General features: G+C 44.4%; 1 long non-coding RNA gene across 1 annotated transcript in view; it reads right to left on the reverse strand.

The window, feature by feature from the left end:
• Positions 1-13,128, reverse strand: part of LOC146811078 (uncharacterized) — a 51,066-nt gene that overhangs the window by 34,722 nt on the left and 3,216 nt on the right. Inside the window, exon 2 of the long non-coding RNA XR_014965775.1 lies at positions 9,201-9,275. This is a non-coding gene — a long non-coding RNA (uncharacterized LOC146811078). The remainder of the gene's footprint in view (positions 1-9,200; positions 9,276-13,128) is intronic.

A 13,128-nucleotide genomic window follows, 5' to 3' on the forward strand; every position in this document is an offset into this window, starting at 1 on the left:
ACAATATTGGAGGTAGAGGAACTACCAATTATTAATCTATCGAACAGGATTCTAACCGTAAATGAAATTGAAATTTTAAAAAAGGGTTTTAGTTTCGCACCGAGTGCTCCCCATAACTCATATGAATTAGAAAGTGATTTAAAAAACTTTTTTAGAAAGATTAGGCTTAATAAATTTTTTGAAGACAAAGCTTATGTTCCAGCACCAAATGTATCTGGTTTTAAACCTAAGTCTACATTCACTCCTAGCTTGGGTCAAGTGGACAAAAATGTTGAGTTATTTGAGAAAGTGGTAGAAATGGAAATAAAAAACATGAAACAAGTTGTTTCCAAATACCAAAATAATAATCTCCCCGAGAATCAGAAACAAGCATTGAAGAATTTACAAAATTGTAATTCAATCACCATAAAACCAGCCGATAAAGGCGGAGGTGTAGTTGTATTTGATACAACGGATTATGATAAAAGAATGAGGGACCTCTTAAATGTGAGAGAACATTATAAACCTATCCGTCTCACAGCAATTGAAGCTCTTAAAAAAGAGGTGGCATCACTCCTAAATCTAGGAAGAGAACAAGGGTGGATATGTGAAAATGAGTATAGATTCCTTTTGAATACACATCCAATGACTCCGGCCATTTATGGGCTACCGAAAATTCATAAAAACATCTCAGACCCACCTATGAGACCTATTGTCAGCAGTGTGGGATCCATCTTAGAGCCCCTCAGCAAATATGTGGACCACTTCTTAAAACCAATTGTACAAAAACAAAGATCGTATCTTAAAGATACAGCCCATGCCATCTCTGTGTTTGAGGGTCATAGCTTTAACAAGGCTACCCAGATTTTGGTGACCCTCGACATAGAGGCTTTATATACGAACATCCCCCAGAACGATACTATAAGGGTCATCTCTAACATTTTAGACTCTGAAAACCTGGAGGGAGCAAACAAAGAATTTATAATGGCATGCATTGAAAAAGTACTGAAAAATAACATCTTTTTATTTAAAGATGAGGCCTACATCCAGATCAAAGGCACCAGCATGGGGGCTGCCTGTGCTCCCAGCCTGGCATGCCTCTATGTTGGTGACTTTGAAGTTAAACATATCTACAATGAGATGGCACCATTTTTTGAAAATGTAATTTGCTGGCACCGTTACATAGACGATATCATCTTTGTCTGGAACGGTGCCAAGCAAGATCTAGAACATTTTCTGGAATGGATCAATCTTGGTGATCCCAACTTAAGATTCACGGCCCATTTTAGTCATTCAGAGGTCGCGTTTCTTGACATAAAAATCAAAAATGTGGGAAACGTCCTTAATGTAGAACTTTACTCTAAACCAACGGATAAAAACACACTTCTGTTATATGGCAGCAACCATCCGCGTTCCCAAAAGGATAATATTCCCTTCGGGGAATTTCTAAGATTAAAGCGCAATTGCACAGCTCTTTCAAATTTTTATTACCATTCAGATTTAATGAAGAAAAAATTAGCTGCAAGAGGCTACCCCAAGAAATTAATCAAACATTCCTTCAAAAGGGCGAGATTTTATAATCGCGACCATTTGTTAGAACAAAATAAGAATAAAAACAATGATAAGGTAACAGGACGTGTAGTCTTCGTTTCCCAATTCTCTAATCTCAGCAATCGGATCAAAAACATAGTTAATAAAAACTGGAAGATACTGAACTATGGATCAGAGAATCTACTGGAGAAACCGTTGTTCTCATTCAGACGTAACAAAACCTTACGCAATGCGTTGGTAAAAACATATGATAATAAACAAGATTCCCAAATCACCTTGAAGGGTGAAAAAGCTATCGGCAACTATAGATGTGGAACTTGTTCCATTTGCCCCCAATGTCTTGAGGCGAAAAACCTTAGCCACAATAACAAAACAATTTGGGCTAGTAGCCTCAACAACTGTAGAAGTAGAAATGTAGTTTACTTCTTAATCTGTCCCTGCGGTTTGGCGTACGTGGGAGAAACTAGTAGGGAACTACGGATTCGCCTATTGGAGCATAAATCCGCGATTAGAACTAATAAGATCAATGCCCCTCTGACAGAGCACTTCCTTGAAGCGAACCACAGTTGGGATTCAATCCGGTGGTTTATTCTGGAGAAAGTGACGGTCAACAGAAGAGGAGGTGACGTGGACAGTAAGAGAAAAAAGAGGGAACAATGGTTTATATGTTTTTTCAATACCGTGGAGAGAGGTCTGAATACTAAAGAGGACTGGATGAGTATCATCAGTTCGCAATAGAATTGGTAGACCCAATGAACAGTAAAATCTTTCTCTGTAATGACCCAATATATTATGAGATTATAGCTGAGATTATATATGTTCTGGTGGTATTCCTACAAAGAGACTATTATAACCCTTACTGTAATATTATCTAAAGTTTCCTTATTTTGGAGTATCTTATGGTGGGCATTAATGGGATTAGATTAATACAAATAATCTCATACCAAAAGGAATACTTACACCATCTCAGCTTTATCTCTAAATGATGCTTGAGGGTATTGTATTTATATGAATCTTTACTATCATTGTAACATGGTGAAGATGACCAGATAAAACATATCATGTAAAATAAGATCTATATGTAAGGGTTGATTGATATCAATGCTTCTATATTCAAGTGATTATGTCGATCTGTGAATAACTAAAATGTATATTCGACAGGGGTGTGTAAATGCACGAAGACAAAATGTACATGAAATGTTTGTATAGAATACGAAGACAAGGATGTGATGTCATTTGGCGATATTTGTAACAAATTATCGATGCATAAGTATGTAAAACATGAATGCACAAGGCTGTCTCACTGTACGTTAATGTTATGTTTCAGGGTAAGGTAATAATCTACTCGTTTTTGTTAAATAAGGACATAATTTAAATAGTCTAATACACACTACAGTATACCATAAGCAGATTGAGTAATAAATATATAATACAGTTAGACTCTGAATCAACCGATGGATAAAGTTTCCCTTGTTTTTTGTAAAAAAAACTCCGTGGAAAACACCAACATAACATGTGATACGGACCATGTGGCTATTTTAACCAATCAGGATCGGGGTCTGAACGCACAAATAAATAGAGACCTTTGACAAGAATCAGGGAAGCAAATTGAGAATCACTTCCGCGTACGAAGCCGACGGTTTGAGGCCCCAAGGTGACGAAGAATATAGGAGGAGTAACTTGGACCTCCGTCACCTGGGTTGAAATTGACGACTCCACTAAAAGGTGAGAAGTATTGAAGGTGATATGCCATGTACCCACGGCTTCGAAAATAAGTACCAGTGTCAGGACAAATAAAGATACTCAGTCAGTCCCTGTAAAATAGAGGAGGACCCAAAGCCTATTACATGTCTTGATAAAGATGGAATCATAACAATAACCATCGAAACGCGTCGACGCATCAAAAATAACGCAATCCAAGGGAGAACTGTGGTTGACTGCGAGTAGATATAACGGTGTATATATATCACCAACCACAGCGGTTACATGACCCGTTAGGATGCGTAATTAATGACAAAGTGTATTGTCTTCATAATCTTTTTCTGTTATGCGGGCTCATAACAGTTCTGTGGATCATATGACAATTTGTATTTGTTATGCTTTGTGTTTTTAAGCTTATGTAATGGTATCATTGATTTTATGAATTGCATGTATACTTTTTTAAATAAATGCCATGAACATTTAATGTCTTTTTATATTAATGAGTGTTAGAGTCTTAAGTGTGGTACCATTGTGTCAGAGTATAGGGATTGTGCTTTTTCCGGTTGGGCAATAGAGCCAAACAAGTGGAGGGTGATTGTGTGATTATAAATTTTCGTGACCCTAGGGTGGTGAGCCACATTCGCTCTTTTCCCAACACCTCGAGAGCGACTGGCATATCCACTGTGGATTTGTCATACTTCTATCCTCACAACCCCCTTGCATCAACACGTGATACGCCCATTGCTTGGGAAAGGGTTAATAGGAATTCCCACCGACAGACAAGACCGGATTTCTATCTCCCATTGTCAAACTTTTATGCCCCCTTGAACTCTCTAGATGGGGTTGATTGACAGTCACCAAACATGGTAAACTCGAGTAACATGCGGGAGGTCTGTTTTGGTCCAGATAACACGGGGCAAACAGGGAGAGGTGGTTTATGGGGGGCACAAGTTGGTCTGGATACTATGTCTCCCAGCACCCTGCCTTTTCCACTAATCAGCCCACCCTCTACCCCTATCGATCCTCGCCCCCCCCGAAAGCGAGAGTAAGGGCCCCAATAACATTGCAACCAATCCAGCCATTATGGGCCCCGCCCCTGCTTCCCCGTGTATTATTCCATCTAGTTCTCTCCCCCTGACCCTGGTCTCGTGGAATGTTGCGGGCCTCAGTAGTAGGGTAACCTCGGAAGATTGGTCAGGTTGGGTAAACACCCATGATATCCTGGTTTTTCAGGAAACCTGGGCTGTGGACCCGATCTATTTTTCCGGGTATGTAAATTTTTCCAAGGGGGCTACTCGTGGTATCAGGGGCCGTCCGTCCGGCGGGCTCTGTATATGGGTTAAGCAATCCCTTGGGTATTCCCTTAAAGAATTGTTCATCGACAGCCCTGATCTATTGATTATTTCTTTGCAACACCGCAATGAACCTGAAGTTTTAATTATAAATGTCTATAATAGAGGCCTCCCAGGTGGACGTGGTACTAATACCTTTTTACAATTAGATGGATTTCTGGACACTATTAATATATACACTAATGTTTTCATTGTGGGTGACTTAAATTGCTGTTTTGAACCCCTGCTCTCTGCTCTCGACTCACTTACTTGGGAGGTGGACGCGATCCTAAATATCCCTCCTCTCGATCTCCCTCCTATTAAGAGGTGGACAGAGTCTGCCACTCAGTGGATGGGATTATGTATGGAGCGGGGTTTCAGGGCCGCCAATGGGTGGACCGCCTCTGATAAGGGTGGAAAGATGACTTTTTCAGATGGCCGACATTGTAACAGCAGAATTGACTATGCCCTTGTTAAAGTGGAGTTCTGGTCCACATTATGTGATATGGCGGTTTTCGACCGCCCCGAGAGTGACCATAACCCACTGGTTTTAAGTCTCTCACTCTGTCCAGCATATAGAACCAAACCCTCTGAAACAGTGACTGCGGAAGCCGTTTTAACCAATGACCAACGGCGTGTACGCTGGGACAAGGTTGCTATTGATGGTGCACTATTATCCGAGATCAGCTCCAAGGTATCCTGTGCTCTGGATGATTTACAGTCTCTTCAGAGCACTGAGGATGTTGTTGGCAAAGCTACATGCGTACATGACCACCTCTTCTCTGGCCTTAAATCTCTTTTCTCAAAACCTTGTAAGGCTAAGAAATCTGTTATTTTAAAACCATCTACTTGGTACAATAAAGCTTGTCGAGATTCATATAGAAATTTAAAACTCGCTATTGCCAACAAAGATCCAGATAATATCAGATTGGCTAGAAAAGTTTATAATAAGGCTAAAGCCAAGGCCAAACAAGAGTGGGACAACGATCACTGGAACGACCTTCTGGCTGCCAGTAAACACCGGAACCTAACCCTGTTCTGGCACATTGTTAAGTGGGGCAATTCACAGAATAGCCAGGTCCCCATCAACCACGTTCCTCCGGACGCCTGGGTGACGCATTTTGAATCCCAGTTTTCGGATTCCTCACAGGTTGAGGGGCCTGCCCCAGCAATAAACAGGGACCTGTCCATCTCCCCGACCTTAATTTTCGACTGTGTTGAGGTTGAAAAGGCTTTAAGTAAGGTTCCAAGTGGTAAGGCGTCGGGTATGGATTGTGTTCCCACGGATCTCTTTAAATCTGACCCTGGGAATTGGGTGCCTTATATTGCACATTTTGCTAACGCCGTAGCCAGAGGGGCCGACATTCCTGATTCTTGGGGGGGGGGCTGAGATTCTTCCTATCTTCAAAAAAGGTGACCGCTCCTGCCCGGGGAACTACCGCCCAATTAGTCTTATTGACTCTGTCCAGAAAATCATCGCTAGAATGATCCTGGCACGAATCCAGGCCTGGATTGAGCAGGAGGACATCATCTCTCCCCTGCAAGCCGGTTTCAGACCGTGTACTAGTACCATCGACCAGGCTTTCAAATTTCAATTGATTGTCTGGAAAACGGTCTATCTGTGTGGCGGTACTTTATATGCTGCATTTGTAGACCTTCGGTCAGCATTTGACTTAGTCAATAGGACGAAACTTTGGAGTGTATTGGCCGAGCTAGGGATCCCAGTTGATCTCCTGAATATCATCATTAGGCTCCATGATAACAACTTTGCACAAGTTCGCTGGGGGAAACAGGGCCAGGTTACAGATAGATTTAGGGTCAATAGGGGTGTCAGGCAGGGGTGCGTCCTTGCTCCCACTCTGTTTTTACTGTTTATCAACAGAGTTGTCCAGTACTATTCCAACACCTCCACGGACGCCCCAACGCTGGGTGGCACCAAAATTCCACTCCTTATGTTCGCCGATGACACCCTACTCCTTTCCCAGACCTTGTCTGGACTACAGGTGGCTCTGAATGTTTTCACGAACTTTTGCTCTGATTTTGATTTGTCTGTTAATGTGTCCAAAACCAAATATATGGTTTTTAACAAAGGGAGAGGTGTGAAGGGTCATGTTTCCATGGACAATGTCCTGCTTGAACGAACTAATGTCATGACCTATCTGGGGGTAGTTTTTGAAAACAAGTTGGATTGGAGGCCGCAAATTGATGTTCTAACTCTAAAATTTGCACAGCTTTCTGGTTGCCTAGTTAAAGAACAAAAGCAATCCCAGTCGAGAATGATAGGCCCCCCCATTAGAATCTTTAATGTTAGGATCAATTCGGCGATCCTCTATGGCGCTGAACTTTGGGGTTTTGCTGATCTTTCTCCCCTGGTTAAGGCACAACATAAATTTCTCAGAATGCTCACGGGCTTTCCTTGTTCTACCCCTGTTAAACCGCTCCTGTTGGATCTTGGCTGTCACTCGTTTGATGACATTGCTAGGTTCAAGCCATTGGCCTTTTGGAGGCGATTATGGACAGTCCCCGAGTTGGACCTCTATGCCAAGGCTTTTCTTGATGTGCGATCCTTCTTGGGGGCTGGCAACATCCCCTGGTTCAGACAGACTAAACAACTCCTGGATTCTATGGGGTTGGGTAATCTATAGACCGACCCGGCCAATAACCCCTTTCCCTCCAAGAAAGATTTTAAGGGCCTTTATTGGTTAATGGTGCAGCAAAAACATCTAAATTCAGCTTCTGCAGAGTCTCTGACAGGAAGGTTCCTAGTCCAAAAAAAAATCCCTCTCCTTGAAGCCTACTGGGATACCATCACCAGACCTTGTGACAGGAAACTCTACCACCAATTTAGGGTAGGCACCCTTCCGACTAACTCTTTTACTAAAAAATGGAAGGGTGTTTCCTGTGATTCCTGCAAAAGGTGTATTGACTGCATAGATTCTGTTGGTCATATCTTTTTTGTATGTCCCGCTTATGCTGCACCCCGAGCTAAATGGCTCAAACCAATATGTCGTACCCTGGGAACAAGACAAGGGTCAGAAGCACTTGAAATATTGCGATTTGACCCTAGTGAATACGTTGCTATTGCTGTTGCTAAATTTTTGGCTTGGGTTTGGTTTATTAGAATCAAGAGGTATTAGGTTACTGAAATATGCTAATATGATTAATTTTTTAAATGTGACTATCTGGTTTTGTTATTATTATGTATTTTGTTTGTATTTTTTTTTTTTTTTATGTATTGTAACTGCCTTTTATGATGAAATACATCGACAATAAAGACTAATGAATGGAATGGAATACCCGGGGGAGTGGAGGCTAGTAAGTTACAAAAATGTCTCCCATTGCACTGCTATGTACTGTCTTGCACAACTATAAAGCTACAAAGCTACACTTCCTAGGCCCAAATGCACCTATGTGCAACACACTCTTCCCTACACATTTCTCACAGATCTAACATTTACTGCCTCTAAATCACCCCAAAGGTAGCTCGCAACATTCCCAAGGGGGCATGTGTACAGGCAGCCAGCACTACAACTCCCATCAGGCTTTCTTGTCCCACAGCTCAGCAGTATGGAACACTATCCCCACCCACAACCATGTGGCAGCCATTGCATTGCTCTCTTCAAACTTACAGGTAGTTAGCCATCTTAACAGGGAGGGGTGTTTGTGTGTGGGAAGCCAGCACTACAACTCCCACCAGGCCCTCTTGTCCCACAGTAGAGCAGGCTGGAACACCCCCCAACCATGTGGCAGCCATTGCATTGCTCACCTTCACCTAACAGGTAGGTAGCTATCTTAACAGGGAGGGGTGTTTGTGTGTGGGAAGACTGCACTATAACTCCCACCAGGCCCTTTTGTCCCACAGCAGAGCAGGATGGAACACTTCCCCACCCAAAACCATGTTGCAGCCATTGCATTACTGTCAGGAAGCAGAATCCAGAAGACCGTGCAATTGGTCTAACTGCAGGAGTCACCACAATTGCAGGAAAAACAAGGAGTTTTATTCCAGTTTCCTACCTGAACAAGAGGATAAACCAATCTTGGACCGCATTTGTGCACACACAGTTTTCCAAGATGGCAGATGACTCAGAGTCAGCGTTCTAGTTGTTTTTGAAGAGCACGAGGAGCTGGGTGAAGCTCGAGCGCGCCCTTCACTCTACGCACTTCACTGAAGTAAGCACCGTGCATGGTTGCTTCAGCCTGTTCGTCAAGTGTTTTTTCTAGTTAGGGTAGTTTAGGAGCGTTTCTTTAGTGTTTCTCTGACGGTAGTTAGGGATTTCTATCTACGCACCGGTCCCTGCCTAAATATTGTGGAGTTCCAGTATTCCTTCGTGAGACTTACAAGGAGAACGACTTATCAGAAGGCTCTGCTGAAGCGGTTCACGCAAGTACCAAAAGAAACAAACAGACTTTCAGTTTATTTCTTATGCTTGTAGAAAACCATTGGAGGAGTCTGAAGCAACAGTTCTTGCGTGTATATATATATATGTAAATTGATATTGCTGAAGGGATACAAGAGAATACTTACCAGCTTATGAAGTTAATAGAATTCGATATTTCATACCTCATACCATACAGTTTGTCATAGAATAAATATATTTAAAACAAAGTACAATAGAGTAGAAAGTTAAGGCTTCTTACCAAATGTCTTCCAGGTGTTTAATCAGACTTCCATTGAGAAACTCTACCAAATAGAATTGAGAGACCAGTAAACACCTGAAAAAGAAGAGAGGCAAAGGTCTAGTCAGAAGAGGGTATGTAAGAAACAGGAGAGTGAAGATAAAATTAGTAGCTCTAATAGGGGCTAGGGCTAAAGTACTTGTTGTTTTATTTTGCAGTGCACACTACCATCAACTGTGAAGGAAGTAGTGAGAGCAGCAGTTCCTAAGCAGGCACCCAGTAGACAAGACTGTCTCTTCTCTGTCCCATTCCCCTTTCCCCTCCAGAGGTTCCTCCATACCCTCATAGAATTATCTTAGGGGCTTGGTGGGGCTTTTGGAGTGGCATTGGGAAAAGGCTTCGTTCTGCTCCTGTGAAGAATCCGGAACACTTCAAGTAAGACTCTGACAGACCTGACAGAGTGAAGTGCCCATGATTTCTTGCTCACCTGAGCAGAATGATAGAGGGTCTCGACATAAAGAACTTGGGTGGGGTCTTAGAGTCCAATCAAAAGGAATTGTTGGCCGTTAGGGAGGAGAATAGAAGTTTAAGGCAAGACTTAATGGCTTCAAGGAGAGAAACAACAGACCTAGCGAGTAAGATGGATTGTTATTTCTCAGGCACCAGTTTTGCAGGCTCATCTCTGGACTCACAGATTCCTACCCCCTCATCTGTTTCTCACCCTAAAATTACCACGCAGGTAGTGCATTCCTTGTCCCCAGTTATTCCACTTGCCCCCCCCCAGAACGGTTCAGTGGAGATCCCCAAAAGGCCCACATTTTTCTTACTCAATGTTCACTCTATTTCATGTGCCGGCCCACCATTTTCCCTGATGCACAGTCCCAGGTGGCCTTCATCCTATCCTATTTAAGCGGTGATGCAGCAGCTTGGTCTTTACCATTAGTTTCAAAGGACGCAACAATCCTGTATGATTTTGAAGAGTTCAAAAAGGAGTTCTTAAGAATTTTTGATCGGAGAAAAGTGGCTCAAGTGACAGACAATGAGCTGTTAGAGCTGAAACAAGGAAACAAGGAGCTGGTGGCCTATCTGGCCCAATTCAATAAACTCATTGTGGAAACAGACTGGCCAGAAAAAAGGAGAGCAGCGCTGTTTTACCGAGGTTGGAGGCCGAATTAAAAGACGCTCTTTCTCAAATACCCAATAGACCTACAGAGGCATCCGCCTTAATTAATCTGGTCCTGGAATTGGATTATAGACAAGCTGAGAGGAGTGGTGAAAAAAGAAGAGTATTTCGTTCATATGTGCCCAGATTCGATCGTATGAAATTCGAAGTCTCCAAAACAGCAGAAAAAAATCAAACAGTGGAACCCATGCAAATTGGAGCAGTTCGCGAACCTCTCTCAAAAGAAGAAAAAGAGAAGAGGAGGTTAAATGTTATGTTATGTTATGTTAGAACTATATTTCTTGAGCGCACGGCTACCCAGAACGGGTGTCCCGGCGCTTTGGCAGAGAGTCCTGAACACAACCAAGAAAAACCCAGCGGCAGAAACACTGTAGGCCCACTGGTTAGGCGGAGAAGAGGAGCGTCTTGAGCTCCTTTCTAAAGGCCAGAAGATTGTTAGCCTTGCGGAGTGACAGAGGGAGCTCATTCCACAAACTGGCCGCCATAAACTGGAAAGACCGGCCTCCGATCCGCACGCGTTTGATCACTGGTACCTCCACTTTAGCCAGGTCAGCAGATCTCAAACTCCTCCGGGGAACGTAGAGAGCAATCCGCTTCCTGAGGTAAGCTGGGCCAATGCAGTGGAGGGCTTTAAACGCCAACGTGAGGACCTTGAAACTAATTCTGCTAGGGATAGACAGCCAATGCAGCCTACCGCGCAGTAGAGAGGCACTGGCTCTCCGTGGAAGGCCAAAGATGGCTCTGGCCGCCGAGTTTTGGACAACTTGCAATCTGGATACCAGATATTTAGGTAGACCAGAGAAAAGTGCGTTAGCGTAGTCTAAACGCGAGCCCACAAGTGCTTGCACGATGTTCTTGCGATATTGAAGGGAAAGCAGTGGGAGAAATTTCCTCACCATCTTCAAGATACCGAAACATTACCCCGCCAGGCCCATGATGTGGGGACGAAAAGAAAGACTGTCGTCAAATACCACACCCAGATTTTTTACTTGGGCAGATGGTTTCTCAGGGGGGAACATGTCGGAAGGCCACCACGATTTCCAGCCAGGGTCCTCAGCGCAGCCAAAAAAGAGCAACTCGGACTTATCCGAGTTACATTTCAGGTTCTGGTGCTGAAACCATGCAAAAACAGCACTCAGGCAGTCTCTGATTCTGTCGCCATTAAAAACCTCTCCCTTCCTGCAGGTAAACAGGAGCTGGGTGTCATCAGCGTATGAGATGACCCGGGCTCCAAATGCCTCAGCGACCTTCGCCAAAGCGGCCACATAAATGTTAAATATGGTGGGGCTCAGGATGGATCCTTGAGGCACCCCCACCTCTAGCGAAGGCATTTCCGCGGAGAACGGAGGAGCCCAGATCACCTGCCGACGGTCGGTTAAGAAGGATTGAAACCAGTCCAACACCGTCCCCCGCAGACCTACCTCCCTGAGTCTTAGGAGGAGGCCGGCGTGTGGGACGGTGTCGAATGCCGCCGACAGGTCCAGCAAGACCAACATAGCCTTTCCCCCAAGATCAAGCGTTTCCCTGATGGCGTCGGTCACCTCCACAAGAGCTGTCTCCGTACTGTAATTGGCACGGAAACCAGATTGGGAGTCATGCAGCAGTTTGTTATTCTCTATAAAGGTGGTAAGAGTATGCTGAACATGTTTCTCCGCCACCTTCGCCAGAGCAGGGAGGAGGGAGATTGGTCTATAGTTGGCCCACTGTAAAGGGTCGAGCAGAAGTTTCTTAATGAGCGGGAGAATAAGAGCATGCTTCCATTCTTTAGGGACCACTCCAGAACTCAGAGACATGTTGAGCAAGGGGTTCAGCAAGTTGTTAATAGCTGGTGCCACCGAGCTCAGGCATTTAGCCGGACACGCATCCAAGGGGGATCCAGATTTCAACCGGGAAAGCAGCTCCAGAGAGGACTCGCAGGATAGCGGGGGGAACGTCGAAAGAGTGGGCGCCAGCTCGGCTGCAGCGGATGGAAGGACCTTCAGATCACTTTCCACAGCTGCAGCCACTTCCAGGGACCCCACCCGATCGAAAGAGTCCTGAATCCTACGGATCTTGTCCACAAAGAAGTCAGCAAGCTGCTTGATCCACTCCTCAGTATGGGAGTGAACCCTAGCGGCCGCCACCGGCTCTACGAATTCCTTCACAATTCGGAATAGTTCCCGGCTCGTGTTATCAGCCTGGTCTATTCTATGCTCGAAGTAGATCTTTTTAGCTTCGGCAATCTGTCTGTGATAGGATTTTATCGCACCCCTGTACTTCAGTTTCTCCTCAGGCGCATATCTGCGCCGCCAGAGCCTTTCAGATCTTTTGCAGTCCTGGCGCGCTTTTCGCAGAGTAGCGGTGAACCAAGGAGCGGAATCCTGGCAGGGGGCTGTCCTGACCGGTTTCCGAGGGGCAAGCTCCTCGAATCTTGTCCGAAGCCAGTCCTGGACTAGCGGCAGGTCGACTTCTAAGTTCCCAGTCGTAATGCAAGGATGTGCATAGAGTGCGTCAGCGAACATATCAGCTGACACCAGGTGAAAGGCTCTAGCTTGACGAGACCCGTCCTTATGAGCTCTTTGACTCGTCTGGTGCTCAGCTAACAGCACGAAATTAATTAAATAATGGTCGGACCATAGAACCGGCAAAGGGGAGGACACCTTAATTGGCACAGTGGAAAAGATTAAATCCAACGTATGCCCTTTCACGTGCGTTGGACTATCGATGAAAGAGGTCAGTCCGAGCATCTCGGTAATGTCCCGTAATTTAGATGCATCGGCGTCAGTT

The sequence above is a fragment of the Triturus cristatus genome, chromosome 7 (genome assembly GCF_964204655.1).
Source record: "Triturus cristatus chromosome 7, aTriCri1.1, whole genome shotgun sequence".
Lineage (NCBI taxonomy): Eukaryota > Metazoa > Chordata > Amphibia > Caudata > Salamandridae > Triturus > Triturus cristatus.